The 27,279-nt window shown below is 37.4% G+C and overlaps 4 pseudogenes across 4 annotated transcripts; 1 reads left to right on the top strand and 3 right to left on the bottom strand.

Moving 5' to 3' along the window:
* Nucleotides 1-583: 583 nt before the first annotated feature.
* On the bottom strand, nt 584-3,367 carry AT4G06654 (annotated as a pseudogene; the record flags this gene model as incomplete). The annotated part of the gene is made up of 1 exon: nt 584-3,367.
* Nucleotides 3,368-7,704: 4,337 nt separating this feature from the next.
* AT4G06652 lies at nt 7,705-10,344 on the bottom strand (annotated as a pseudogene; the record flags this gene model as incomplete). The annotated part of the gene is made up of 1 exon: nt 7,705-10,344.
* Nucleotides 10,345-11,179: 835 nt separating this feature from the next.
* On the bottom strand, nt 11,180-15,183 carry AT4G06650 (annotated as a pseudogene; the record flags this gene model as incomplete). The annotated part of the gene is made up of 1 exon: nt 11,180-15,183.
* A 4,443-nt stretch (nt 15,184-19,626) lies between these two features.
* On the top strand, nt 19,627-22,086 carry AT4G06648 (annotated as a pseudogene; the record flags this gene model as incomplete). Its single annotated transcript has 1 exon — nt 19,627-22,086.
* Between the last annotated feature and the right edge of the window lie 5,193 nt (nt 22,087-27,279).

Below are 27,279 nucleotides of genomic sequence, written 5' to 3'. Positions count from 1 at the left end.
GCTTATGGTCTCTGCCTCCTACAATGAGCACCACGTAGCAAGACCCAACAATTCAAGATATTATGAGACATATGGTTATGCAAACACATAGAATCATCAATATCCTTACTCAGCACAAACTCCCAACAATAAACCTTTACGCATAAGAATCTATAAGATCACATATGCAACTTAGTACCATCACACCATTAATCAATACTCATATAATTCACAAAATCATTCAACTAATGCAAGAGTATATGAACATGCAACTAAACAAGCAAACCATCACCCAAATAAATACCAAAACCTATCATGTGCCATATCACACGCTTCGAGACCCACATAGATTTGGCTGAAGGTTTAAGGTTAGCTTCAACGGTTCTCGGACATCTCACGACTTCTCCACATCATTTTCATCTTGATCTAGCTTCTTTCTAAGTAACCTCCCTCATTCTTGAGTTTTCACACAAATCGGCAGATCAAATCTTTTAGAAGAAGTCTTTATTCGACTCAACAAGATTCACACACGATCTCCACGGATGTCTCGGTCGCCGACAGGGATATCTCATCCACGAACAGGTTCTCTAGATCATGGACTTGAATTATTTAGTTAAGGGTAAAGGATCTTGATCACAGGCAAAGTTTCTCAACTGCGGGCAAGTTTTCTCTCGGTTACGGGCGATTTTTATGAGTCGGGCAGCCTTCCGGTTCTCTCTCCGTTCTCCCATCAAATGGCTTGACTTTGGCCAAGCATTTATAGGTGAAACAGCATGGGCTCCAAGCAAACGCATGTCATCTGGTGGTGACACCTTGCGGGACACATGTCGCCCGCCCGTAAAGACACATATGCTGCAAGACTGGGACAATGACACGTGGAAGGGGAAACTTCGGCTCCAATCCTCATAAATTTGGCTCTAAGCAACTTTGCTTGGGCTCCAAGTAAGTCAGCCCACGTGTCCATGGCGTTGTCAAACGGTCAACGCTTGGCGGGGCAAACTTCGCCCGCGACACGCCCATGTTGTACAAACTTGCCCATTCTTGTCCAAATAGGTATTTATTTTTCCCTTTGATGATTTAACACCTTTTGGGCAAATACGGTCAATTGGCCGTGTATTCGGGACAACTTTCTCTCGTTTCGGCTTCGTCAGGATGAACCCATTTCGAACTAGACTTGGCATGTTCATTTTTTCCTTGCCCATCTCTTTGGCTTTCGTCCCTGAACTATTTCTTTCTCTCCCGGTTCTTTCTTGTTCGTTCCTCGATGTTTCCCACTTAGCCGCTTACCCCTTATCGAGGGTCACTACAGTGGTCATTCCTGATGAATGACTCCCATACTTCGTGTACTTTGTTCATGACAATTTCCACTTCGGGCCCAAAGATGCATATTAAGTAAGGGTCACTAACACCTCGCCTATACAATGCGTCCTTGACAAACAAAATTTTGCGCTAACGATTCTTATTTTTCTGGCTTGCCACTTATATTTTGGGAGCTCGCCTGTCACAATGTAATGTTTTATTGGATCCATACAATCAGCCCCCAATCTTTAGCCGGAATTTGTTTAACCTCATGAAATACTCGTGGCTCCGGTTCGGGATGCTCATTTGGCTTGAGGATATCCTCCTCGATCGGTGGCTCGGTCTCTATAATTGCCTATGGAACTACATCCTCTATCAGGTTAATGGGCTCCTCGCTTAAGCTTTCTTTGGGTGCGCCGGGATCAGATACGGTTGAACCTTTTGACTTCCTCCGCTTGACAGGTTGTAATTCTATCTCAAGTTCATCATGATCACGTGTCGCTGCTCGAGACTTTGTAATGACGAGGGTCTCTTTCTCCTTCTTAAAGCTTCGTTCCGAAATGCATTCTACATGAATGACTCTTTTTACGTCAGGATCTGACGTTGACGCCATCACTGCAAGCGCGTCCGCGGTTGTATTTTCTCCTCAAGGTATGCGAATGAGTTCGAATTTCTTTAAGTTCTTAGCCAGATCTTTAACTACTTCAAGATATGCTTCCATTCTTGAATCTTTGGCTTTATAATCTCCATTGAACTGCCACAATAAGCAACCACTTCTTCAGCTCCAACTCCTTGTGCCAACATAAGTCCGACAATTAGAGCTTCATACTCTGCCTCATTGTTAGAAGCACTAAATAGCAAACGGAATGATTACTCAAGAATTTCCGACATGAGAGATTCCAACTTGATCCCCACTCTGGATCTCTGTTTTGATGAAGATCCGTCAATATGCAACTTCCAAGTTTGATTTTCTGGTTGCTCCGGCGCGCCAAGTACTAGTGGTTTAGTCAAGAAATCTGCCAAAACTTGGGCCATCATGCTAACTCGGCTTTTTTACTCTATATCATACTCACTTAGCTCCACCGCCCACTTTGCCAACCTTCCGGACTGACTTGGACTATGAAGTACTGTTCAAAGTGGTTGAATGGTTAACACCTCGATCGGATGAGACTGGAAGTATGGACGCAGCTTTCCGGCGGAGGTTACCACCGCAAGTGTAATTTTTCCATCATTGTATACCTGGTTTCTGGATCTGTCATTGACTTACTTATGTAATAAATCGGCTTTTGTACTCTGCGATCTTCTCGTATCAAGACTCCGCTAACTGCATGGTTTGACACTGATACTTACAAATAGAGCTTCTCAAATGCCTCTTCACATTTCTCATCCCAAAGAAATCTTTTGTTTCCTTTTAGAATTTGTCTGTTGATCTTGAAGTAAAACGGTACGAAGCTACAATCCGACCAGTTAAACGCTGTACTTCTTTGAAGTTTTTTGGAGATGGCATGTTGAGAAAGGCGTTGATTTGGTTCGGATTGGCTTCCTTTCCTCTTTTTGTCACAATGTAACCTAGGAATTCTCCGGACGGGACTCCGAAAGTGCACTTCGCAGGGTTCAGCTTCATTTGGTATTGATTGAGAATTTCGAAACATTCTTCTAAATGCTTAACGTGATCCTCTTTCTTCAGCGACTTGACCAACATATCGTCTATGTAAACTTCCATTGTCTTTCCAAGATGCTCGTGGAACATCTTATTGACCAATCGCTGATAAGTAGCTCCTGTATTTTTAAAACCAAAAGGCATTACCTTGTAACAACAAATACCCCTATCTGTGATAAATGACGTCTTCTCCTGGTCTTCGGGATTCATCATTATTTGATTATAACTCGAGAAGGCGTCCATGAAAGTTAGTAACTCGTTCCCAGCGGTAGACTCCACGAGACAATCTATATGCGGAAGCGGGAAACTGTCATTCGGGCAAGCTTTATTAAGGTATGTGAAGTCGATCCACACCCTGTCTTTTCCATTCTTCTTTTTGACCACGACGGTGTCTGCCACCAAATCCGGGTATTGCACCTTGTAACACCTGTCCCGCCATATAGGCCAAAACGGCATGTTATTCATCTGATCTTGCTAAAATGTTTTCTTTAAACTTCACACACGAACAAAATATTGCACATAACTCCTCACGCTTACTAACCTGAGGAAAAAGGGAAAAAAGGGTGAGTAAAGAATACTTAGTGAGGGGAATCAAATCTGCCCAATGAAACATAGAACACTTTCTAAAGTTATACAATCATCATCATAACATATAAACTTAGACACAAACAATCAACCTAACATGCTTTAATTTCTAATAGCACATTCATAACAAGCATCTTATCCATAATAGCATATAAATGTGTATCGTTAGGTCCAGTCATCCTCGTGATAACTAGAACCTAATGAGTGGAGGTTGTCCCTCGTGGCTCATACACTCCCATTCCGGGCTCGTCAGCTGTTCTTGACCAGCTATTAACCCGTAGGTCCATCACTGTCCACATCACTAGGGAGACCGCGACCAATAGCTCGATTCTCCCCAGTCTTACATTCATCATACATACATACTCATAATCATAATCATACTTAACATACACATACTTATAATATCATACATATAATACTCACATTATCAAACATCATACTCAACATTCATAAAGTCATATCATCATGTAATCTTATCCTATACAATCAGATCTAAGCCTACATATCATGCGTCAAGAAGTATAAAAAAAGAAAATGATACCATGCTTCGCAAATACAACCCTCACCTTGGCCTAGTGAAGATGAAGACTCCTTTCTTTTCACTTATTAGACGATCTTTACTGGAACCATATGCTCATAAGCTCTAACTTAGTTCTCCTTCAACCAGGACCTGAATTCATGAGTCATGAAAGCTCCTGCAAAGCTTCAGCTCAAGCCGAACTCGTTTCCCAACCAACAACATAAAGTCATCACCATTTACTTCAAATAAAATTGTCTTGTAAACATACTACAAAGTCAGGAACTAACCGTTAGAAACATGATCCAACCGTTGAATATTTAGATATAAGTATCCTGATTAACTCCAGGAAATTTCATCCCGAGCGGACTTCATTACAAGCTCCAAACGTTGTCGTCAACAAGCCATCTTAAACTGTCATTTAGGATTTCCTGGATTTGACAGACTTTACAGTTACTTGCCCAGAAAAAAACACTCATAACTTCTTGAATATAATCTCGATTCTATCTATGTCGGCGGCTATGGATTCTTGACATCATTATATTTCCAAAGAAACCTTACACGTCACTTGATTCTCTCTTATTCAACGGGAATGAGTCTCCCAAAAACCCCATCTTGAAACTGTTCTTCTTCCTTCTTATTTTCCTTCTTCTTCTTTCTTTGCTTTGCCTAGCTTCGATCTGGATCAGTCTACTTCACTCAATACTTCTCCTCAAGGTTAAGAACCAGAAATCACTTCCCACTGCTTCTCCTTCGTGGTGGTGATGATCTCTCTTACGTCACCTCTCCACCTTCATCTCCGTAATACCCCTTCTCTTCTCGTCTTTCTCTTTCTTCTTCTTTTTTCCTCCATGGCTCACGATCATATCCACTTACTCTCTCTGATATGATATTTCTACTTGCTCTTCATCTCCAAATCAACGTAACATGGTGCCGGAGAGAAACACAACATAGATTGTAGATCGATACCCTAACGGAGACGACGGCGGTAGCTAGAGGTTGATACTCACGAGATTTTTCTCAACTTCTCTCTCACTCTTTTGCAGTTTTATGTAGGCGGCTATACATGTGCATATACATAAAGACGCGTTCATTGAGAAATCACAAAACCCTTTTTGTTGTTTAGGAAGCTATTGGGCTTTATTGAGCCTATATCATAATGTCAAGACAAATTGGCCAAAACTATGTGGGAGTGGGGTGTTACAATCTCTCCCACTTAAATGAAATTCGTCCTCAAAATTTTGGCGGTGATTTATTTCCATATACACCACTTACTTGTAACTTTAGCGAACACCACCACCGCATTTACGGGATACAAGCAGACGACCTTTCATTAAAACTTCTAGCTTATCGTCTTTAAATTATCGACACTTGCTTTCTAACGATGGTAACTCTTTTGATGCGCAACTCTTGTAGCTTAGAAAAACTTTAAACTTTTCATCATCCACCGAATTCTAGTGCATAAACAAACATTCTTGTCTAGCACCATATCAACGAAAGATGAAAATCTCTTTTGCCTTGATATGGCTTCTCATATTCCTAAATATGCTCAATGACATGGGGGTCCTTCCCATTCCATTTTTTTCCACGGTTTCTAGGGCTCCTTCCTCGTCCTCGTTATTTAACATCTTTACATATCCATGATTTAGACGGTTTCCATCCGTCTCACCTTAAATGTCTCTGAGCTCTTATTCTCTTATAACACTTTCTTCCCTTTCATTTCTCAATAACCTTATTCTTTAGCCTTTCTTAACGCCATACTAAAGCAAAGAGAACATGAGAATCCAAATTACATTTCCAATATCACAAGAAATGTAATTAAGTCTTCCCAAAAAGAAACTAAGCAAATATGAAAATTCACTTAATCAAATAAATATTTTAATTCAATCAAGGCAATCAGTCATAGATCAAGCAAAACATATAATCAATCACTCAAATTTTGTTTTTATATAAAATCTTTTTCATAAGATGGTTTTTTTTAAAATCTGACTCTCCGGGTCGGAACCAGAGTGGCCTTAACCGACTTTGATACCAAATGTAACATTCGTCCCGCCATATAGGCCAAAACGGCATGTTATTATGATTCTCAAACTTGCAATTTGTGGGATGAAAGGTGTTCACCTAGCTTTTTCAATGACCCGATTGATATCAGGTTCCGAACTAGTGGTCTGATGGAACTTTGATCTCATTTCTTTCAGTTCTCGGCTAACCTTCCTCATGGTCTCGAACTAGTCGAGGCTTTCTTGTTCGTGCTGATCTGCGAATAGCGAATTGATCTTCGTTCCCGAGTTGTGTTTCCCCATCCTCCGGATGAACTATAGTGTTAGCGGCATCAGGAGTTTTTTGTCTGCTGGCTCCATTTCGCGCAAGGGAGCTTGGCGAATTGAACATAGTCTGTCGGACTCCAACAAGGTTTCCTTTATTCATAGAACAAACAGGAGATTGTATAGTGCTAACATTTTGACTAAGAGATACATGGGTTGTTTGTAGCGTTTCAACAGCCTTTTCCACATCCGAGAACTTCGATGACATTTCTGACATGGTTTACTGCATGGTTTTGAGAGTTTTGGCTAATGATGCACTGATGGCGTCTTCTCCGGCCATTGTTGCTTATCTCGAAAATGTGGTATAGACAATCTGACGACTCAAGAATCCTCAGTCTCCACAGACGGCGCCAAAATGTGGATGTCGGATTCACACACACAAGTATTTATTTATTTAGTGAGAAAGATAATTCTTGAGGATAAAAATTGGGTATAAAAAGCTATGAATTGATGTCAAAATGACTATAGTAAGTTTGCACAAAAATGTGTGTGTCTTTCATGGCTCTTGGCCCTATTACTTATACCCACAAATTACACTTAATTCTCATTTACTCATAATTATTCTCTCTTAAATGTGCATGTTTCAGTCTTCGAGTTTACTGCTTAAACATTTGAATTCGAATTGGCTCGATCCTTTATGGGCTTTGCCTCTTAATCAATAAAGAGCTAACCCAAACTAACATTGACTTCACCTTCGTCACTACAAGAAAATTGTCAATTACCGACTATAGTGTTACTCAGTAATTAGTCATTAATTACCTGTTTACAACTATTTCACGACTATCCACTGTAGTCACTAAACACTATAGTCGTAATTTTAGTCGCTAAAATAGCGACTAAAATTACGACTAAATGCATGTAATCGTTTTATAGTCGTACATTAGTTGTAAAGTGTGACGACTATTACGCGACATATTAATGATTAACATACGGATCTTGTTTATGTAGTTGGTAAATAGTCGTAACTTGTTACGACTATTTTGTGACTAAATTGGAGACTGAATTGCGACTGAAGTGTTATTTAGTCGGCAATTTTAGTAACTAAAAACTGACTGCTTGATGACATTTTTGTTGACTAAATTGCTACTACTGTTGTTTTCAGAAAACCAATCGAACCACTCAAAATAGGAAACCTTGCTGAGAAAAAAACCTAAAGTACGAGAATCATACACACCAATTCATTCTCATATAAGAAACGTAACAAAACACAAATTGCAAGAACATGTTTGATTCACATACAACTAAGAACTTTGTTCAACACAAGTACATAACTTTTACACATAAAAACTTTGAAAACTGACATTGAGTTCTTGAGTAAGGAGTTTAGACATAGACCTATGAAGCAGATGATGATGGAGAGCATGAGGGAGGATTTGTGGTTGTCTCTGCCGATTGCGTCTCGAGGAAATTCAGGAACCAGGGATCAGTTTCGCGCAAGAACTTCTCCACCAAGGACAAGTGCTCGATCTTCTTCTTATGCTCATCCGCAACTCGGGAAATCTCAGCTTCACGCAAAGCAACCTCAATATCACGCTTCTGATTGTAAGAGACCTGCTCTTCTATCTTGCGTTGATCTTCCAATAACTGTTTTTGCAGACCGACAAAGGAAGTTAAGTCACCTGCTTCCTTCCGCTTGCCATTGACAAGAGACTCTTTCAGGCTTCCTACTCATAAGGAACGCCTCTTGAATCTCTATCAGTTGACTACAAAGTATGAGAAAAACTGAGATTAGGAAGCCCTAAGATCAGACCTAAAGTTAAACAGAGACCAACACACAACTCTTCAACGCATCTGTGACAACCACAAGAAACAATTCACACAAGAAACTTAAACACGAAACAACACACAACTCTTCAATGCCTAACAAATCTCATTGCCCAACAGAGCCATTAGTTAAACATCCGTGACAAAAACAAGAAACACTACATGTTCTCACTACAACAATATATCAGACCAAACTTATGTTCTCACAAACTCAACATATCAGACCTATACTTAAACATTGACCCAAATATCAAAACACTTAAGAAAAAGTATTGGGAAACAGAAAACGTTACCTGAAGAAATATTGTTGTACATTCCTCAGCTGTGAGCTCTCGTGGCCGCGAAGCCTCATCTTAAATAGCAGAAGTATCTGCCTCGAGCTCAGCCTGCCTCAGTTGTACATTCTTCTTATATGAGGTTGCAATCTGCTCCGCCTTTTGATCAACATAGGTCCCATCAGGTTTTGTATGTGTTTTGATAAAAACTTCACCAACACTGACAGGTCTGCCCAATTCATCTTCCTGTAATGAAAAACAAAACAAGTCATATAATAGAAGAGAAAAGTCAGATTAAAGTTGCAAAGGATTAAAACAGAAAGTAGACTCACCAAATCGTCTAGGATTTGCTGATATGACTTCGACCCTGAGAAGTGTATGTGAGGACCTAGACCGTTACGGTCAGACAGACGGGCTGATGAATAGATTTGACTTCTTTCTTGAGCTTCTTCAGTATCCTAGTATGCAGTCATTGTTTTCCATAGAGTTTTCCCGATCCATTTAGGTTTCTTTCGACTAGTTCTCACGGTGCTAACCATGCCTTTCATTCGCCTTAAACAGATCTCATTGAAATAATACTGGACAGTCCAAGTTATCAAAGGATCCTAATGGTGTGTTTTCTAGAAAAACAAAAGCTAATGTCAGTAAACAATAGATGTGTAATCATATATAGAAGGGCTGAAAGAAAACTTAACAGCAAACTCGAGGAAGTATTTCTCTTGTCTTTCTTGTGGCACACATGTCCAACTATAGAAGGGACAATCAAATTTGTTTGTAAACACTCTAGTTATCTTCCTAACAAGTCGCGAGTTTGTGTCCCGAGTAAACCTCCATACACAAGAAAAACAAGCAGCTGTTATTTGGAAGATTATATAAACTTATCAGACCTAAACTTAAATCAGAGATCAACACAACAGAACCCTAAGATCAGACCTAAACTTAAATCAGAGATCAACACAATATAACCATAAGATCAAAACACAACATGTTCAAATGCACTTAATCAAAGACACGACTGCAAACACACGACTTTTCAAATGCATCTGTGACAAAACATGAATCAGAAAAGACAAATACTTAAACTACTTGGCCTCACAAAGCTCATTACCCAACATAACCATAAGATCAAACCACAACATGTTCTCGCAAACAATAGATATAGAATTTCATACCAACAGATCAAATGTAGCAAAAGGCTGCAAGTATCATCTAAATATGACAACTAAACTTAAAAAAGGCAATGCAAACACACGACTCTTCTAGATTTGTATGTGACAAAAACATGAATCAATTCAGACACAACACAACATGAATCAATTCAAACACAACAAATACTACTTGGCCTCACCAACCCAATATGACAACTAAACCTAGGATCAAAACACAACACAACATGTTATCACAAATAACAGAAGAAGAAGATCATACCATTATATATTCGGTAGAGCCAAGGGAGAGAGGACGGTAACGAACTTCTCGCTCTCCGGTAACATCAGCAGGTCATTTAGAGACTGAAGTGTGTCCTCCTGGAGATCCGGCGACAGAGGAGCATCATCATCGAAGTTGTTGCCTTGAGAGGATGGGTGACTGTGAACCTGAGAAGTCGGAGGGCCAAGCTGAGGAGTCGGAGTGGGTAGCTGAGGAGTCAACGTGGCTTGATTCTGGACTTCTACAGAAGAAGTCCTTTGCATTTGAGGTTGATGAGTCACGGAGTGCTGGAATAATTGTTGAGCGGAGGGTAGTTCCAGACATGAGCTGCCGTTGATTATACTGGAGGAACGAGGCTGGTGTTTCAGGCGTCTGAAGCTGAGGGTTATGTTGAGCTGCCGGCATGAAGTCGTACTGAGCCGGAAGAGTACTCGGTCGTCCAGCAACCGTGGATCCGGTGGCTCTATGAGCAAGGTTAGGAGTGGTTTTCCTCTTTTTTCCTCGCCCAAACATCGTGAGACGGAGAGAAAGCAACGCCGGAGACTGAGAGAGTTTGTGAGTATGAAATCGAAGAGAGATTGAGAGTGTGAAATCGAAGAGAGATTATGGGTTTTGATTTCGAAAATACTTTGTGAGTTTGAATCGAAAAGATTTGAGGAATCGAAGAGAAGAAGGATCGAAAATGATGAATCAAAGAGAGGAAGAGAGATCGAAGAGAATTTCTTAGGGTTTCGAAGTCAGTTGCGGGAAGAAAACAACCCTTAGAAGGGTAGGGTTTCGTGTGGTTGAAGTAGGGTTTGGGCCTCGCGTTTGGGCCTGAATTTTGAGTTTTAGTCGCTCAATTGTCGCGACATTGTTTGGGTCTCGAGTTGTTGGCCCAATAAGTTTGATTAGTCGCAAAACTGTCACTGAATCGTCACTAAATTTCAATTCTTTTAAGATGTGTTTGGGCCTCGAGTTTTCGGGCCCAATAAGTTTGTAATTAGTCGCAAAAGTGTTAGTAAATAGTCACTAATGTTAAATTCTTGTAATTGGGTTTGGGCCGCGAGATTTTAGACCCAATAAATTAGGTATTAGTCATAAAAATGTCAGTATATAGTCACTAAATTTAAATTCTTGTAATTGGATTTGGGCTTAACTGTTTTTTGGGCCAAGTTAAAAGTTAAATATTAATATTAATTGTATTTATACTTACAATAAATTTAATTATAGTTAATATACTTTGTCAAATCTATTTTTTTTTGTACTTAGTAAAATTTATTTAAAATGTTTGCATCATTATATATAATTAAAATCATATTATACAATAATATTACTTAATTTGACATCAATATATTACACAAAACTAATATTGTTCTTCGTCTTCATGTTCTTCATCATCAGAAGACGATAAATTACATAGGAATCGATCTTCTGGATCGGCGTCTTCGACATCGTAGTCAATATTTATTGGGTTGCAATCTTATGTCAAATTGTCGAGTACAAGATCTTCTATTGTAGTCATTAAAACATCATCATCATTTTTGGTTTGCAATAGAGTCTCGTCTTTGTTTGCATATTCTCCTAATATGTTTCTCCTTGGATTTACTTTTAAAACGTTGACCACTCCCGCTTTGGTTTCTTCGTGTATGGATATCAAACAGACTTGTTCTGCTTGAGATGCTGTTTGTAAATGCACCATGTTTGGATAATTACATATTTGTATATGATCAAGAAAAACTAAATAACCATATATATATAGCGTACGTACCTAAAATAAATGGCTCGTATTTGTTGTATTTTCTCTATGAAAGAACGTCGACAACACCACTATTGCTCCTTCGAGTGCCTTTTCCGAGCTTAGGGTCATACCACGAACATTTAAAAAGTGTGATTTTCAAACCGACCACCCCCTCATACTCAAGTTCTATGATATCAGTTAAGTTTCCGTAAATATTTGCGGCGTCAGATGCATCCGCATAATTTTCACCTTTCACACATACACCATAGTTACAAGTCTTACGTCCATCTCCATGACTCTGTGTATGAAACAAATAGCCTCTTATAAAATACATTGGCCTGGTTTTGCCTTTGTGCAAAGGCCATCTACTATCTCTTGAACCCAAGTTGGAAATGGATTACTCGTGTTCCAATATGTAACCTGTATGCAAATTTAGAAATAAACATCATTATAAATATGAAGAATAATAAATAAATGCAAATCATATATATAGATAAATTATTTAGACATACATAATCTTTCACCCACACATGATATTCTTCACCTCTTTTCACGAAGAGTTCTTTTTTGTTCAATCCTGGATATTTAATAGAAAGAAAATCTTCGAACATACTATACCAAAACAACAAATAGGGCTTATTAAACCAACATATATATGAGAATTAGTTATGTACGTAGAATTTATAATTAAAAACTTAAAATGGGAGTATTTAATTTGTTATATACCTCTCAATTACTTGAAAATAGTCACAATTTCGTAAAACATATCCATGTGCGCATTCATAGTCTTCCTCTGATAGCCATACTTCACGTATTTCACCACTTGGACGACCGACGTGAGTAAATATATTAGGTACTCCAGGAACATGATATACATGAACTTCACCCTCATTGAATCTCGTTAACCTGATCCAAATGAGGTAATTCATGGTTGTTAATTTGAAAACTTGCTTTTGTAAAGATGTTTAATTACTATATATTTAATTACCTTGATTTTGTTTGTATATTATCGGCAAAGTAGTGCTCTGAGAAAGAAGAAATCTCGTCATTGATATATGACTCAACAATTGATCCAGCCGCATATCTCTTGCTTTTTGCTTTTCCTTTAAACTTTTTGAAAAACTTCTCAAAGGATACATCCACCTATATTGGACAGGACCGCCCAATTCTGCTTTGTTGGGGAGATGTATAGGCAGGTGCTCCATAACATCAAAAAATGATGGTGGAAAGATATTTTCTAAGTTGCATATGATCAAAACAATGTTAAGCTTAAGAATTTGAACGCGAATTTTCTGCAAAGTTCTCGAACATAAGTCCCTAAAAAATGCGCCAACCCCTGCAAAAAAATATAAATTGCATCATCTTAGGTTAATATAAATTGCATCATCTCAAGTTAATATATATATATATATATATATATATATATAATATAAAGAGTAAATTATATATTCTTATTTTACCTGATAATGCAAGGTGAACATTCCGGTCGAGGAGTTATGCAAAGATAAATGGAAGTAACCGCTCCATAAAAATGTGGCAATCATGACTCTTCATACCTGACAACTTCCCATTCTCCATATCAACACAACTACCCAAATCAGACAAATAACCATCTGGAAATCTGATTGCATGTTTCACATATTGCAATAAACTCTTTTTGGCTTCATTTGTCAATGTATAAGAAGGAAATGGAGCTTTTCCCTTACTATCAATATGTAAGTCAGGCCGAGAACTAAATCGTTCTATATCCATTCTTGACATGATGTTGTCCTTTGATTTACCCTTCACGCTCATAAGAGTATTCATTATGTTATCCAAAAAATTCTTCTTTGTATGCATCACATCAATACAATGTCGGAGATTCAGGTCTTTCCAATATGGAAGCTCCCATAATATGCTTTCCTTGTGCTAGTTATGTTCCTTCCCATAGCCAGGCATCTTCTTTTTGTGACCGTTGCCACCAACATCCTTGGTTCTTGGTGGATTTACACCACACAACCGCTCGTGATAAATTTGCTCACCGGTTAAAGACTCAGGTGGATACTCGGTAGAAGCTTCTTTTCCTTTTTAGAAGTCTTTTTTGTTCTTCCGTAATGGATGACCATTAGGAAAAAATCTTCGGTGACAATCAAACCAGCACGTCTTCCTTCCATTAGGTAGATAAAAAGACTTAGTACTTTCCATGCAAATTGGACAAGACAATTTACCGTGGGTTGTCCATCCGGATAACATGCTGTACGCCGAAAAGTCGCTTATTGTCCACAGCAGCACTGCTTAGATTAAAATTATGATTCAAAGACACATCATATGCATCGATTCCCATAGACCATAACTCTTTTAGCTCCTCAATAAGAGGTCGGAGGAAGACATCCAGACTACCTCGCGGGTGATTTGGCCCAGAATTCAGAATTGTAAGAAACAAGTACTCTGTATTCATGCACATACCGGGTGGTAAATTATATGGAGTCAGGATCACAGGCCACAACGATTGATTTCGCCACATGCCAAATGGATTGAATCCATTGGTACATAATCCGAGATAAACATTATGGGGTTCTTCGGTAAACAAGGGATGTAGCTCTTGGAAATATCTCCACTGTCGCATCTGAAGGATGATTCATTTCTCCTTCTTTTGATTGGGGCTCGGCATGCCAACGCATTGCAGCTGCTGTCTTGTGGCTCTGATACATTCTCTTCAATTGGTCACCAATAGGTAGATACCACATACGACTATATGGCACTTTGGTTCTTCGACGGTAGTCATCCATAGGCTTCCATCTTTGAGTACCACAAAACCGACATTGATCTTCCTTTTCGTCTTCTTTCTAGAAAAGCATACAATTGTTAATACAAACATCAATTGTATAATTAGGAAGGCCTAAATTGCGCATCAATTTTTCTGTCTTGTAATGCGAATCAGTAGCTTGGTTTACTTCTGGTAAAAAATCTGTCAACATTTGACATACCGAATCCACACACTTTTCACTCATATTATGATCCGTCTTGTTCTGCATGACTCAAGCTGCTAACGATAATTGTGATTGGCCTTCACGACAACCATCGTACAATGGATTTTGAGAACCTTCTAACAAGTCATAGAGTTTCTTAGAATGGTTACGTACCGGTTCCTCCATTTTCTGATAAGTACCGTCTTGATGATAGTTATCATCAAACCCCACGTTATAACGAAATGCATCGTTCACCATATCCACATATGGATCTTCTACAACATTACCCACATCTACATATGGATCTTCTACAACATTACCCACACTTTCAGAATTCTCTCTTACATACGTTCTATCAACATAATTACTCGTTCGTACATTCATGTTGAAATCTTCTCCATGCTTATACCAAACATAATAATCAGGCATAAATCCTTGACTAAACAAATGACTACTAACTTTTCTACCCGAGACGATATGTTTTTCATTCTTGCACACAGCACAAGGACAGTGGAATTTACCTCGACAACTTTGTACTATTGGCTGGCTATTAGCAAATGTCAAGAATTCCTCCACTCCAACGACATATTCTGCTGACAAATTTTCTGTCACTTCATCAAACCTCTTGTACATCCACTCTCGATTAAAACCACCACTATTGGTATAATTATAGTTTCCCGCCATTATAAGACCAATAATAAAACTAATATTTATTTTTTTCGTTTTTTTTCCAAAAACGTTTTTTCTTTTAGATATATTGTTTGTGTTGTGAATGAATTTTGTGTACGTGAAATTTTCATTATATAGACAATTTTTAAGTGACTAAAACGCGACTATATTAAGTAGTCGTCTAAAATCGGTTCACCAACTTACAAAACGCTAAACATGTGCTTTTTAATTGAAACTTACGTCTATTTTGCGACTATGGTTAATGACACGCCGTAATAGTCGTAAAATAGTCGCTTTTTTGCGACTACTACGGCGGGTCGTACTTGTAGTCGCTGTTTAGCGACTAATATACGACTAACTTTGGCGATTACTAAGGCGTCTCGTTTGATAATATCAAACAGCCAAATTAGTCATAGATTAGTCGCTAATTAGCGACTACTAAGGCGTCTCGTTTGTGTAGTGAATTTAGCGACTAATGAGCAACTGTAAACCTATTAGTTATACTATAGTCGTAAAATTGTAGCTGAATAGTCACTAAATATAGCGACTATTACTGTACTCGCCGGTTGTAGTCGGTAGTTGACTGTTTTCTTGTAGTACCTCGACACATGACCACCTCGCCCATTATCATCCTTTCGACTGGCAATCTCATGGGCCTTACTCTTAATGGGCTTACCGTCCTTACACGTGGCAATCTTTGGTTGGTCCTGAATTTCGGTGCGGGACCGACACCGACAATAGTGACCTATGGTTTTTAACTTTTTACTATAAATAGGTCATTTTGGATTTGTCCAAAGGTCCAAGTTTTTCTTCTCTAAACTATTTTTGTGATTTAGAATCTTTAAACTCTAATTACTCTTAATCTATTTCGTTTTTGCATTTAGTTCTTTGAAGAAAGTTGTTTATTTTGCTTAGAACTACAATTTGATATGTTTCTAGAAATTTATGGGTTTGTGTTCTTGATTATGTTGCTTGAGTAGTGATTAGGGTTCTTGAGGATGAATTAGATTAGGGTAATATCTAGGTTTATCATGTGGTTAAGATTAGGTTAGATCCCTTCTCGATTAATTATGCATCATGCTTATTTCTTTCTGATCAATTGGAATTTGCCCTTAGGCATTCCAGAATCCAAAGATGGTCTATGGTATGCCTGATCTACTAATTCTAGAGATTAGTTCATCTATCCGAGAGATGGCCCTTTAGAGGGCTTTTTGGCTTTACTCTGTTGGTGTTTAGTGCCTATTGAATTAGATTATGTCGACAAAACCCGAGTCTGGACCTAGCTTAGTTTGAGGGTCAATGATACGAGAGTGCTTTGATTTGTTTTAAAACATTTTCTTTAGGGTATTTGTCTTTCGCCTGTAGCCACCTTATAGATCTCACAGTTTGCCCTTATCCATGAATCCGTCCTTAGGACTTCTATTCTTCTTTAATTTATTTGTGTATTTTCCTTTAACTTGTTCATTTATCTGTTATTGCATTTTAGTACTTGAATATGTTGCCTTCATGGTTCTACTCAACCCTGTGATCGAGTAGGGCACTTTAGTTTGTATTTTTTATTGTTTGAAACTTGAGTTAAGACTGTTACTAGAAACCCACCATCATTGTATTTTGGCTTGAATTAGTTGCTTTTGTACACATCTTGACCACCTAGCAATCAGAATGAAATGGATTGACACCCCCTATTGCTGCATCGACATGTTAGTGTTTAAAGGAAAATTGAACACACAATAGTTAGGCCTCAAAAACCTAACTATCAATTTTGTGTCGTTGTCAATTCATTGTTACATGAATTAATTACTTAGATGTTATAGAAAAGTATGTTTATTACTAAAATATCATACATTTTTTTAAAATTACTCATACGTTTTGAGCACTTGTGTAATTACAGTTAACACCTTTGATTAGTTTTTTTTTGTCATCAGATATTATTTAGGGCTCAAACGAGCCAATCTTGAGGGAAGTTGTTTACATAAGTGATATGAAGCGGTTCGGTACAAACTTTTCATGCCAAATAGTCCCATGGATGAGTTTTTTTAATTAATAATTATTAATTCATTTTTAATTAAGAATAATATATAAAAATTGGATTATCTATGTCATTAACCCACATCACCAATCTCACTCTCCTCAAACTCACTTTATTTCCCCTCTTCTCCTTTTTGTCTCCAAATCCAAGAAAAGTCTTTAGATCTAATAATCTGCAACTTGGGTATAACATGGACAGAGATCTTCAAATTGCAGGAATGGGCTGGATCTTCCTAAACCTCACAGCCACAACGCTTGCCATAGGGTCCCAAATCAAAAGCTTCGTCAGATATACTCGCAACCTCGCTCACAAAAAAAGTCATCAAAAATCAAAACCCCAATCAAAGAGATATATAGAATTCTACATGATTCGTTACAGGTTTGAGTTAAAATCAAGAATAGCTACTTTTTTACTTTGATTTTACATGTCTCTCATTTAGTCTTCCTCTCGATCGATCTCTTTGGAGATATTTCTACTTCTATCTATGTTTTGATTCATACGGTTTTGTTGACTAGTGATTGTTCTACTTCTATCTATGTTTTGATTCATACGGTTTAGTCTTCCTCCTACGTATCCCTCAAACATATTCTTATATTTTTTAATTCTATTATTGTTATTTGACCAATAAATTTCATATTTTCTTCCCAAAATATGTTGTTTTCGATATGTATTATAACTCAGCCGTAAAGTGATGTAACTCAGTCGTAATATGTAAATCATTACAAATCAGCCGTAACATATAATTTACACAACCTTTCGTCTTCTCTAAAGCATATTACTAACTGTGACATGTAATTACCAAATGTTTCATCTTCCGTGAAGCATATAACTCAGCCGTGACATGTAAATTTACCGAACCTTTCGTCTTTCCCGAAGCATTATTACTCAGCCGTAAAATATCATGTACACAACCTTTCATCTTTCCCGAAGCATATAACTCAGCCGTGACATGTAAATTTACGGAACCTTACATGTTATGGCTGAGTTATAATCCGTACAATTGATTTGTCACGAAACGTTAAAACTCAATGAGTTATAATGTGTTATGGTTCTTAGAGTCTACAATGACAGGTGATTTGTCACACGAACTACATATTACTGCTAACAAATAATGAAGAAAAAGAAAATTCTTGCAAACAATACTTTGTCTAACAAGTTTTAGCATTATGCCCAACTTGTTTAGATAGAGAACATGCGTGTTGCTTTCTAAGGCGTTTATTTCCAATACCAACTTCCAAAGATAATTTAATCCTAATTTTCTTGGGCCTTCTTGGGTTGTTTACAACAATTAGAGGCAAGCATATCAGGAGAAGGATGAAAGAAAATGAAGAAGAAATGAGGAAGACGATGATGAATTAGAAGTTCTTGTGATGTAAAAAAACATAGGTTAAGGACAACTCGGGTGAAGAACAACACAGCGAAGAAGAAGACGAGTTGAAAAAAATTAGGGACGTTTCGTATTTCTGTTGATGATGATGAGATGGAATGATGACGTCGAATGTTGCATCCGACTTCATTTTTTAATTGATGAATTGGCAAGTAAGCCACCAAACGAACATGTAAATTTGCCTAAATAAATCAGCCATCAAACAAAACTATAAGTCAGTCGCAACATGAATACTATTATAGTAATTTAAAAAAAGAAAAAACGCCAAGTTAATTCAGCCTTCTAATGTCGTAACTCAACCAACAATCTTTAACTTAGTTGTATCGTTTAATAACTCGACCGTAATTGCATGCTCTTATAGTAATTAATCTTTCGTTACTAAATCAGCCGTAACAAGGCCGAGTTATCCCATAACTAAGGCGTCTTTGAATACTCAGCTAGCCAAAAAAGATAACTGAGTCGTGTTGAGGAAATAACTCAGCCATTTTCTCATAATTTAGCCACAATGTTGTCTGGGTTATGCTCGAAATTCTCATAACTCAGACAAATTTCATTAACTCAGCCGTAACGTAGGCTAGATTATCTCATAACTCAGACAAATTTTATAAATCAGCCATAACTATAGGCTGAGTTATACTCATAAGTCCGTTGTTTTCTCATAACTCAGCCATTTTGTCAGCTGCAACATAGCGTAACTTAGCCGTAACTGCCTCTTTATCGCCTTACGGCTGTCAGCAATTTCTGTCGTGGCGACACGGTTTTGCTGATGTGGCAGTGGCATTCTTTATAATTACGTTATTTCCTGTAACGTTTAGTAGGGGCACGATGGGTATACAAAATGGACCAAAATATGACAGTAATAAAAAAAAATTTTTTATAAGGTTCTCGTAAATATACCTAATTTATATGACATCTGAGTAAAGATCGCTTGTTACATTCAAGATCTCAGAAACTTTTAAGATCAAGTTTTTTTACATTACTCTGGTTACTAACTCAGCTTTTCTTCTACTTGTCTTTGTGGTGTAGGTACTAATCTTCATGCATGCACACTCGTTCCAAAGGAATTGCACCCCTACTTCCTTTCAAAGACAACATTGATAGGATAGCTCATGAGTTACAAGAAACCAAAGAAAAAGCAGACTGAGATCAGCAAAACCATTTGTTATTAATCAACTGAACAGAGGAGTTGAGATACAAGATCCACCTAATGTTGATCAATCAAGAAACATTGGTGCTCGTGATGCCCCAAGAAATTTTCACCAAAGACAAGGGATAGTGCCACCGCCGGTTCCTAATAACAACTTTGAAATTAAGAGCGGTCTTATCTCTATGATCCAAGGGAACAAATTTCATGGCTTGCCAATGGAGGACCCTTTAGAACACCTTGATAGCTTTGATAGGCTATGTAGCCTAACCAAAATCAATGGTGTAACTGAAGATGGATTTAAGCTAAGACTCTTTCCCTTCTCTTTGGGCGACAAGGCACAACACTGGGAAAAGACTTTACCTCCAAACTCAATCACTTCATGGGACAATTGCAAGAAAGCTTTCCTAGCCAAGTTCTTCTACAACGTTCGCACAGCTCTGCTGAGGAACAAAATCTCAGGCTTTACCCAGAAGAACAATAAAACATTCTGTGAAGCTTGGGAGAGGTTTAAAAGCTATACCACTCATTGCCCCCATCACGGCTTTAAGAGTGCTTTCTTATTAAGTACTCTCTATAAAGGAGTTTTACCATAGATTTGAATGCTACTCAACACTGCTTCCAATGGAAACTTCTTGAATTAGGATGTAGAAAAAGGATGAGACTTAGTCGAAAATTTGGTACAGTCTGATGAGTGCTACAATGAAGAATATGATCGATCAGTGAGAGGAACTGGAGACACTCAAGATAGACACATGATAGAAATCAGGGTTCTAAATGACAAGCTGAATAAACTGTTGTTGGCACCACAGAAGCAGATACACTACATAACTGATGAAGAGCATTTCCAGATGCAAGAAGGGGGGAACGATCACACTAACGAAAGCATCTACATTCATAACCAAGAAGGATTCCACAAAGATTACAACAATTACAAGTCTAACTTGAACCTCTCCTACAGAAGCACTAATGTATCCACAATAGCAGAATCAGTCTAAGACATATGTTCCCTATAACCAAGTATTTTCCCCTAAGAAGTAGTTCAACGAAGGTTATCAACAGCAAAATCCACCACCAGGGTTCACACAACAACCACAACAAGCCCCAACAGCACAAGATCTTGAAGTAAAGCAATTGATTCAACATATCATTAAGGGACAAGCCACTGAAGCTTTGACTTTCGAAAAAAGTAGCTGAACTACACAACAAGATTACAATGATCTAAACGTCAAGTTTCATGCTCTCAATTCAAAAGTGAAGTGTCTGGAAGGTCATATAGCATCTTCCTCTATTCAGAAACACCCTTAACAACTTCTAAGATAAGCAGTTCAGAATCCCAAAGATTATGCTACTGCCCACGCTATCATCATTCAACAAGACGATGAGTCTCCATCTCATCGTATGCCTCCACGAATCACTGAAGACAATATGATTCAAGAAGGGGGGGGGTCAAGTTACAATGTTGCACCTGCTTATAAGAAAGTCATCTGGACTATGGAATACATACCTCTAATGGACACTCAGCATTTTGTGAAGAATTTCTTAATGGAAAAGATTTAGAAAGATCAGAATCCAATGATGTTTAGCCGTGTCATCGCTTAAGAAAAAGATAAGAAGAAAGTCATTTTAGAAAAGCTAGATGACATTGGTTCATTCACTCTACCATGCTTCCTAGGACCATTGACCTTCGAAGCATCTATTAGGCTTATGCCCCTCTTTACAGCTAAAAGGCTAGTGGTCGTCGAGTACGAGTTTTGCAACCTATCTTTGCTCTTGGCTTATAGGTCTGTTGCACGTCCTCATGGGTTAATTGAAGATTTGCCGATCAGAATTGGAAATGTTAAGATACCTACAAACTTTGTAGTGTTGGACATGGATGAAGAGGGAAAGAATCCCCTGATCTTGCGAAGACCATTCTTAGCCTCAGCTGGAGTAGTCATAGATGTCAAGAATAGAAAAATTGATCTGAACCTTGGAAAAGGCATTAAGGGGAAATTTGATATCAACAATGCTACAACAAAACCAAAAATAGAAGGACACAATCTTGGGATCCATGACATGGTTATTAATGAAGAACCATAAGCTGGAAGCCCAACAAGATCAAACCCTACCTCTCAACTCAGCAAGCTGAAAAAGAGTTTTGAACGCTAGAGAAGAACCATAAAAGGGTTAACTCAAACTGAAGACCCTTTAGTAGATGACTAGCATGAGCTGAAGAGAAACTTAAATGGCAAAGCAGAGTAAAAGAAGGGCAGTCTGGAACTGTGATGAAGCTGAAAGAATAACTATGGGATTTTAAAAAAGAGGCCAATCAACAACCAATCAGCATTGATACAAATGAGATGGCTATTGCTCTAACTAGCAAAGAAAGGAAATGAGTTCACAACAGAATGGCTTGAAGAAGAAGATTACCCAGCAGATCAGAAAGGAGTTTATTTTGAGGAAAGAGTTATTGAGTGCTCAGTTTCAGACTTATCAAGAGAAGATGCAAAATATGAAGATGTCTTCATCAAGGAAGAAGAGGACCTTTTAGCTCGATTCATACATGCATTTGTCATCATTTAGCTCTGTAATAACTCGTTGTTTCATATCTTTTTGCATCACTTTAGGACATTTTGCACATTTAGGCATTTAGGATCATTCTATAAACGCATTGCATGTTTGGGTGTGTTTTCAGGTGCATAAGGAGCTTACTCGACCATATTGCTCAATCACACCAAAGGGGAAGCATTCACTCTATCACATAGCTGCGGAGGAAGCCAGAGATCACCACTCGACCCACCACTCAACCAATCACTCATCCAATTACTCGAGCGTAACCGACGGATTCCACTTGACGAGATGATCGATCCATGCGCCTGCGGATCCTCCTCATTTCCCCACTTAACCAGACAGTTGAGCGTAAGAAGAGGAGAGGAAGAAGCAACCACTCGACAAGTGATCACTCAAAGCATAGAGGCAAAAGCACAATCTTTACCGCACCCTAGTCACTCAATGATAAGGGTCGAGCATATCACTAAACCGCCTCAAAACTATTGTCTTCTAGTGACCTAGGGTTTTCAACTTTTTACTATAAATAAGTAATTTTGGATTTGTCCAAAGGACCAAGCTTTTATTCTCTGAACCATTTTTGTGATTTAGAATCTTTAAACTCTAATTACTATTAATCTATTTTGTTTTTGCATTTAATTCTTTGAAGAAAGTTGTTTATTTTGCTTAGATCTACAATTTGATATGTCTATAGAAATTTCTGGGTTTGTGTTCTTGATTACGTTGCTTGAGTAGTAATTAGGGTTCTTGAGAATGAATTAGATTAGTGTAATATCTAGTTTTGTAAGCTGGTTAAGATTAGGTAAGATCCCTTCTGGATTAGTTATGCTTCATGCTTATTTCTTTCTGATCAATTAGAATTTGCCCTGAGGCATTTCAGCATCCAAAAGATGTTCTAATGGTATACCTGATCTACTAATTCCAGAGATTAGTTTCTCTATCCCAAAGATGGCTCTTTGGAAGGCTTTTTGACTTTAATCTGTTGGTGCTTAGTGCCTGATGAGTTTGAGTCCGTCGACAAAACCGAGTCTGCACCTAGCTCAGTTTGAGGGTCAATGATACGAGAATGCATTGATCTGTTTTAAAACATTTTCTTTAGGGTATTTGTATTTTGCCTGTCAGCCACCTAATAGATCTCACAGTTTGCTCTTATTCATGAATGCATCCTTAGAACTTCTATTCTTCTTTGATTTATTTGTCTATTTTCCTTTACCATGTTCATTCACCTGTTATTGTATTTTAGTACTTGAATATGTTGCCTATAGGGTTCTACTCACCTCTTTGATCGAGTAAGGCACTTTAGTTCGTATTTTATTGTTTGAAACTTTAGTTAAGGCTGTTATTTAAAACCCACCATCACTATATTTTGGTTTGACTTAGTTGCTTCTGTACACATCTTGATTGCCTAACAATCATAGTGAAATCAATTGACACCCCTTATTGCTACATCGACATGTTAGTGTTTAAGGGGAAATAGAACACACAATAGTTAGGCCTCAAAAACCTAACTACCAAGCACAAACTTGATGATCCTATACAAAAATGTTCACATTTTAGTAGTAACTAGGATTTAACCCGCAGTGCACACCACATGCGCTAGTTTTATTCCGTTTTTGTAATATATATTTGATTATGTATAATTATATCAATACTATAAAAACAATAAGAATCGCTCATGTGCTAACACATCAGCTTTTTTAGTTCTTCTCAGCTTGACACCTCTGTTAAAATCAACAACCAATTAGAACATTTCGTTTAATACAAATAATTTTTGTTGACCAATCAGACGTTAGTATTTGTACATGTCATTCTATTAAAAAAAAAATTAAAATTAGCCCAGCCGAAATTCTTAAAAAACAAAACTTCTTATGTTAAAACAAAATAGAAATTAGCCTAGCCCAAGTTTGTAAAAAACTAAACTTCTTATGCTATTACATGGGCCTAAACTTTTGTAATGTTGATGGGCCGAGTAGATATTTTGGTTTATTCTAACGGACATTAACCTGTTTTGTTTTCTGTTTCTTCATGTTTTTCCCTACTCTTCAGTCTCTCTATGAAAGAAAGACATTTGACTTGATTTGATTTGCCGACAGAGTTTGTTGTTGACTCGATTTGCCATCGGGAAGGGTTCCAATCACCACCGGAAAAATCACCTATTTTCCAAGCTTCAAGGAACCCCTCGCTAACAAGCTCCATAAATCATCTTCTAAACATAGCACGCGGTATCTAGCTTACATCCACTTAGATAGGCGATTGTGGAGAACAATGAATGTCTAGAGCTTGGACGTCTCGGTTGTTTGTTGATTTTACCGGAATCATCAAAGAGAGCTGCATTTTGGTGATGGGTCTGGGAGATTAAACAGACCTCGCAGATTTTCTCTTGAGATTGGACGGTCAGGGAGTCAATCAGTTATGTGATGCTGCTACACCAAATACTCACCAAACGAGCAGTAAAATTCTTTGATTGTGCCACGAAGTTGATTGTCGGATTTTGAGTTCTGACAACAATGCTATAAAAATATGAAAGTCTTAAATGATTCAGGTTAGACTAATTTTTGATATTCCTCAAAGGGAAATCAACAATCGTGGATTCGAGTCCAGTCAACCATCAAGGAAGTTTCCTTTCAACCATTATGCTATTTACTTGGAATTAGAGGATTGTGCTGCTTAAGTTGATTAGTTCTTAGGATTTTGGGAAATTGAGGAGTGTGAGATGAGAAATATAGAGTGATGTAAAGAATTTTCCTTCTAAGATGTTTAATCAATTTATGAGTAGTTTCCAGTGGCACTTGAATTGTTCGGTATAGTTTGCACCGGTTGAGATGTTAAACATCACTAGATAACATTTGTTCCAATTTGGCAATACTCAATTTGAGAAAGTTCTTAGATTTGTAGATATTGATTTGATTTCTGTTTTAAAGATGTGGCATTGTAGGCGTTGTGAATTGTTCATTCTGCCCAAGATGTTGTTGAACTCAGGAGCTCTGATTTGTTTATAACAGAAATGGACAGGAATTGATCCAAGTACTTATACGATTAGTCTAGATTTAGTTTTGATCTTTCAATGTTTATTATAAATGTTAATCGGTTTAAATTATAGGTGTTACCATGTATTCCTTATCAATTCACACTTGAATCTTTCACAGAAGGACCGGAATTACCAAGTTTAAAGTAAGGAAAAAATGTTATGTCTTGTAATGTCAAAAAAATCATGAACTTTCAAATTTGGGACGATTTAATCTTGAACTACACGGAAAACAAATAAATCGTAAAGTTTTTGTTGACTTTCTAAATAAATGACAAAGTTTTTGTTGACTTGTCATTTGAGTCATGTCGTTAAATAGGTTGACAAAAAAATTTAGTCGTTAATGTCCCGTTTATCTGCTCTGTTAGAACAAAACAACGTCCTTTATTGCAGAGACAAAACAAAATCGTTTTGTCTCTAGAAACAAATTTAAACCCTAAATCCCCAAATCGATTTCATGATCTCAAATCCTATAGAAGCTGAACCGATTCGAATCCCATCTGGCGACGAGGTGAACGATGTTCCTCAACCCAAATCAAATCAAAAGAAGAGAAAATGGAAGCATGAAGTTGGAGTAGAGGACGTCGTTTTGCTTTAACAGAGCAAATAAACGATACATTAACGCCGTAAAAAATTTCTGTTAACCTATTTAACCACATGACTCAAATGGCAAGTCAACAATAACTTTGTCATTTATTTCGAAAGTCAACAAAAACTTTATGATTTATTTATCTTTTGTGAAGTTTAAGATTAAATCGTCCCAAATTTGAAAGTTCGTGATTTTTTTGATATTTTTCCCATTTTTTAATTGTGCACAATTAAATGTTACCACGTGGTATTATTTGACAAAGCTCTAAAGTCATGATTTTGTTGTTGTTGTATTTTCTCTACAGATATGGACGTAGCCTTTCACAGGAAAACTGGATTTACCAGGTTTAAACTAAAGAAAAGTTGTTATGTCTTGTATTTTTTATTTGTTGTTATGTTTGAGATAGCTTCAAAGTCATGATTATGTTGTTGTTGTATCTTCTCTGCAAATATGGGTCTAGCCGAGATGAACTAATCTTCTTCAACAAAAACTCTGTTTGTGTGATCTGTATTGGTTATGGAGATGTTAAGGTTAGTTTCTTATCTGAACCATTGTTTTTTCTCTTTAAAAACTCTTTTTAAATTAAGAAAATGCGTGAATTACAAAATTTTCCAGAATTGTGAATACAAATTTGAAATAAGAATAAGTTGTGGGTACATAATTTTAAAAGGAAATTGCTGTCTAAAGCAAAAGATGATCTAAGTCTATGAAACGGAAAAAAATTTTGAAGATGAAACACCCATCACATACATGATCTAAATCTCCAACAACACACTCGTCAGCAATCTTTATTTCATCTAGAAGCATATCATACTTTCGGTATTGCCGCACTCTTAGCTCCAATGTTAACTCCGCATAGTTTTCTTGGCATTGTCTAATAGCTTGAAAGTCTTGATTTATCCAAAGTTGGGTGATATTGTTTGAACGGTCATCTATTTGGTCTTCACATATTAGAATAATTCCACAGATAAACATTTCTTCGGAATTAGTTTTTCTAGCTGCGTAAGTGATCTCTTCAATACCTATAGCAATTTCTTTGCGAAAATAATAATCTATAAGACCAGAAATGAAAATAGCGCGCACATTCCTATTTTGGGCACAATGAACTAAAAATGTTATTCCATGGTGGTGGAAATACTTCAGTGAGATTAAGATTCTTCCACACATCCGGAAATTTGGAGATACAAGAGAATGTTTTGCATGATGTGAGGGACTGCATGAAATCTAAACAAAAAGATTCTCCTACTTTGCCAAGTATGATAGCTAGCATGTCGGGAAGTTTAGTTAGAACTTGTTGAAAACACTTTTTTACATGATTTACTTTGAAATTTTTGGATTGATGTAGAACTGAATATCTTTACTTCTATTCATAGGAAAGTTCTTGAAT

This window comes from Arabidopsis thaliana, chromosome 4 (genome assembly GCF_000001735.4).
Source record: "Arabidopsis thaliana chromosome 4, partial sequence".
In the NCBI taxonomy this organism is placed as follows: domain Eukaryota; kingdom Viridiplantae; phylum Streptophyta; class Magnoliopsida; order Brassicales; family Brassicaceae; genus Arabidopsis; species Arabidopsis thaliana.
The sequence above is the reverse complement of the archived record's forward strand: the minus strand, read 5'-3'. Positions and strand labels throughout refer to the sequence as shown.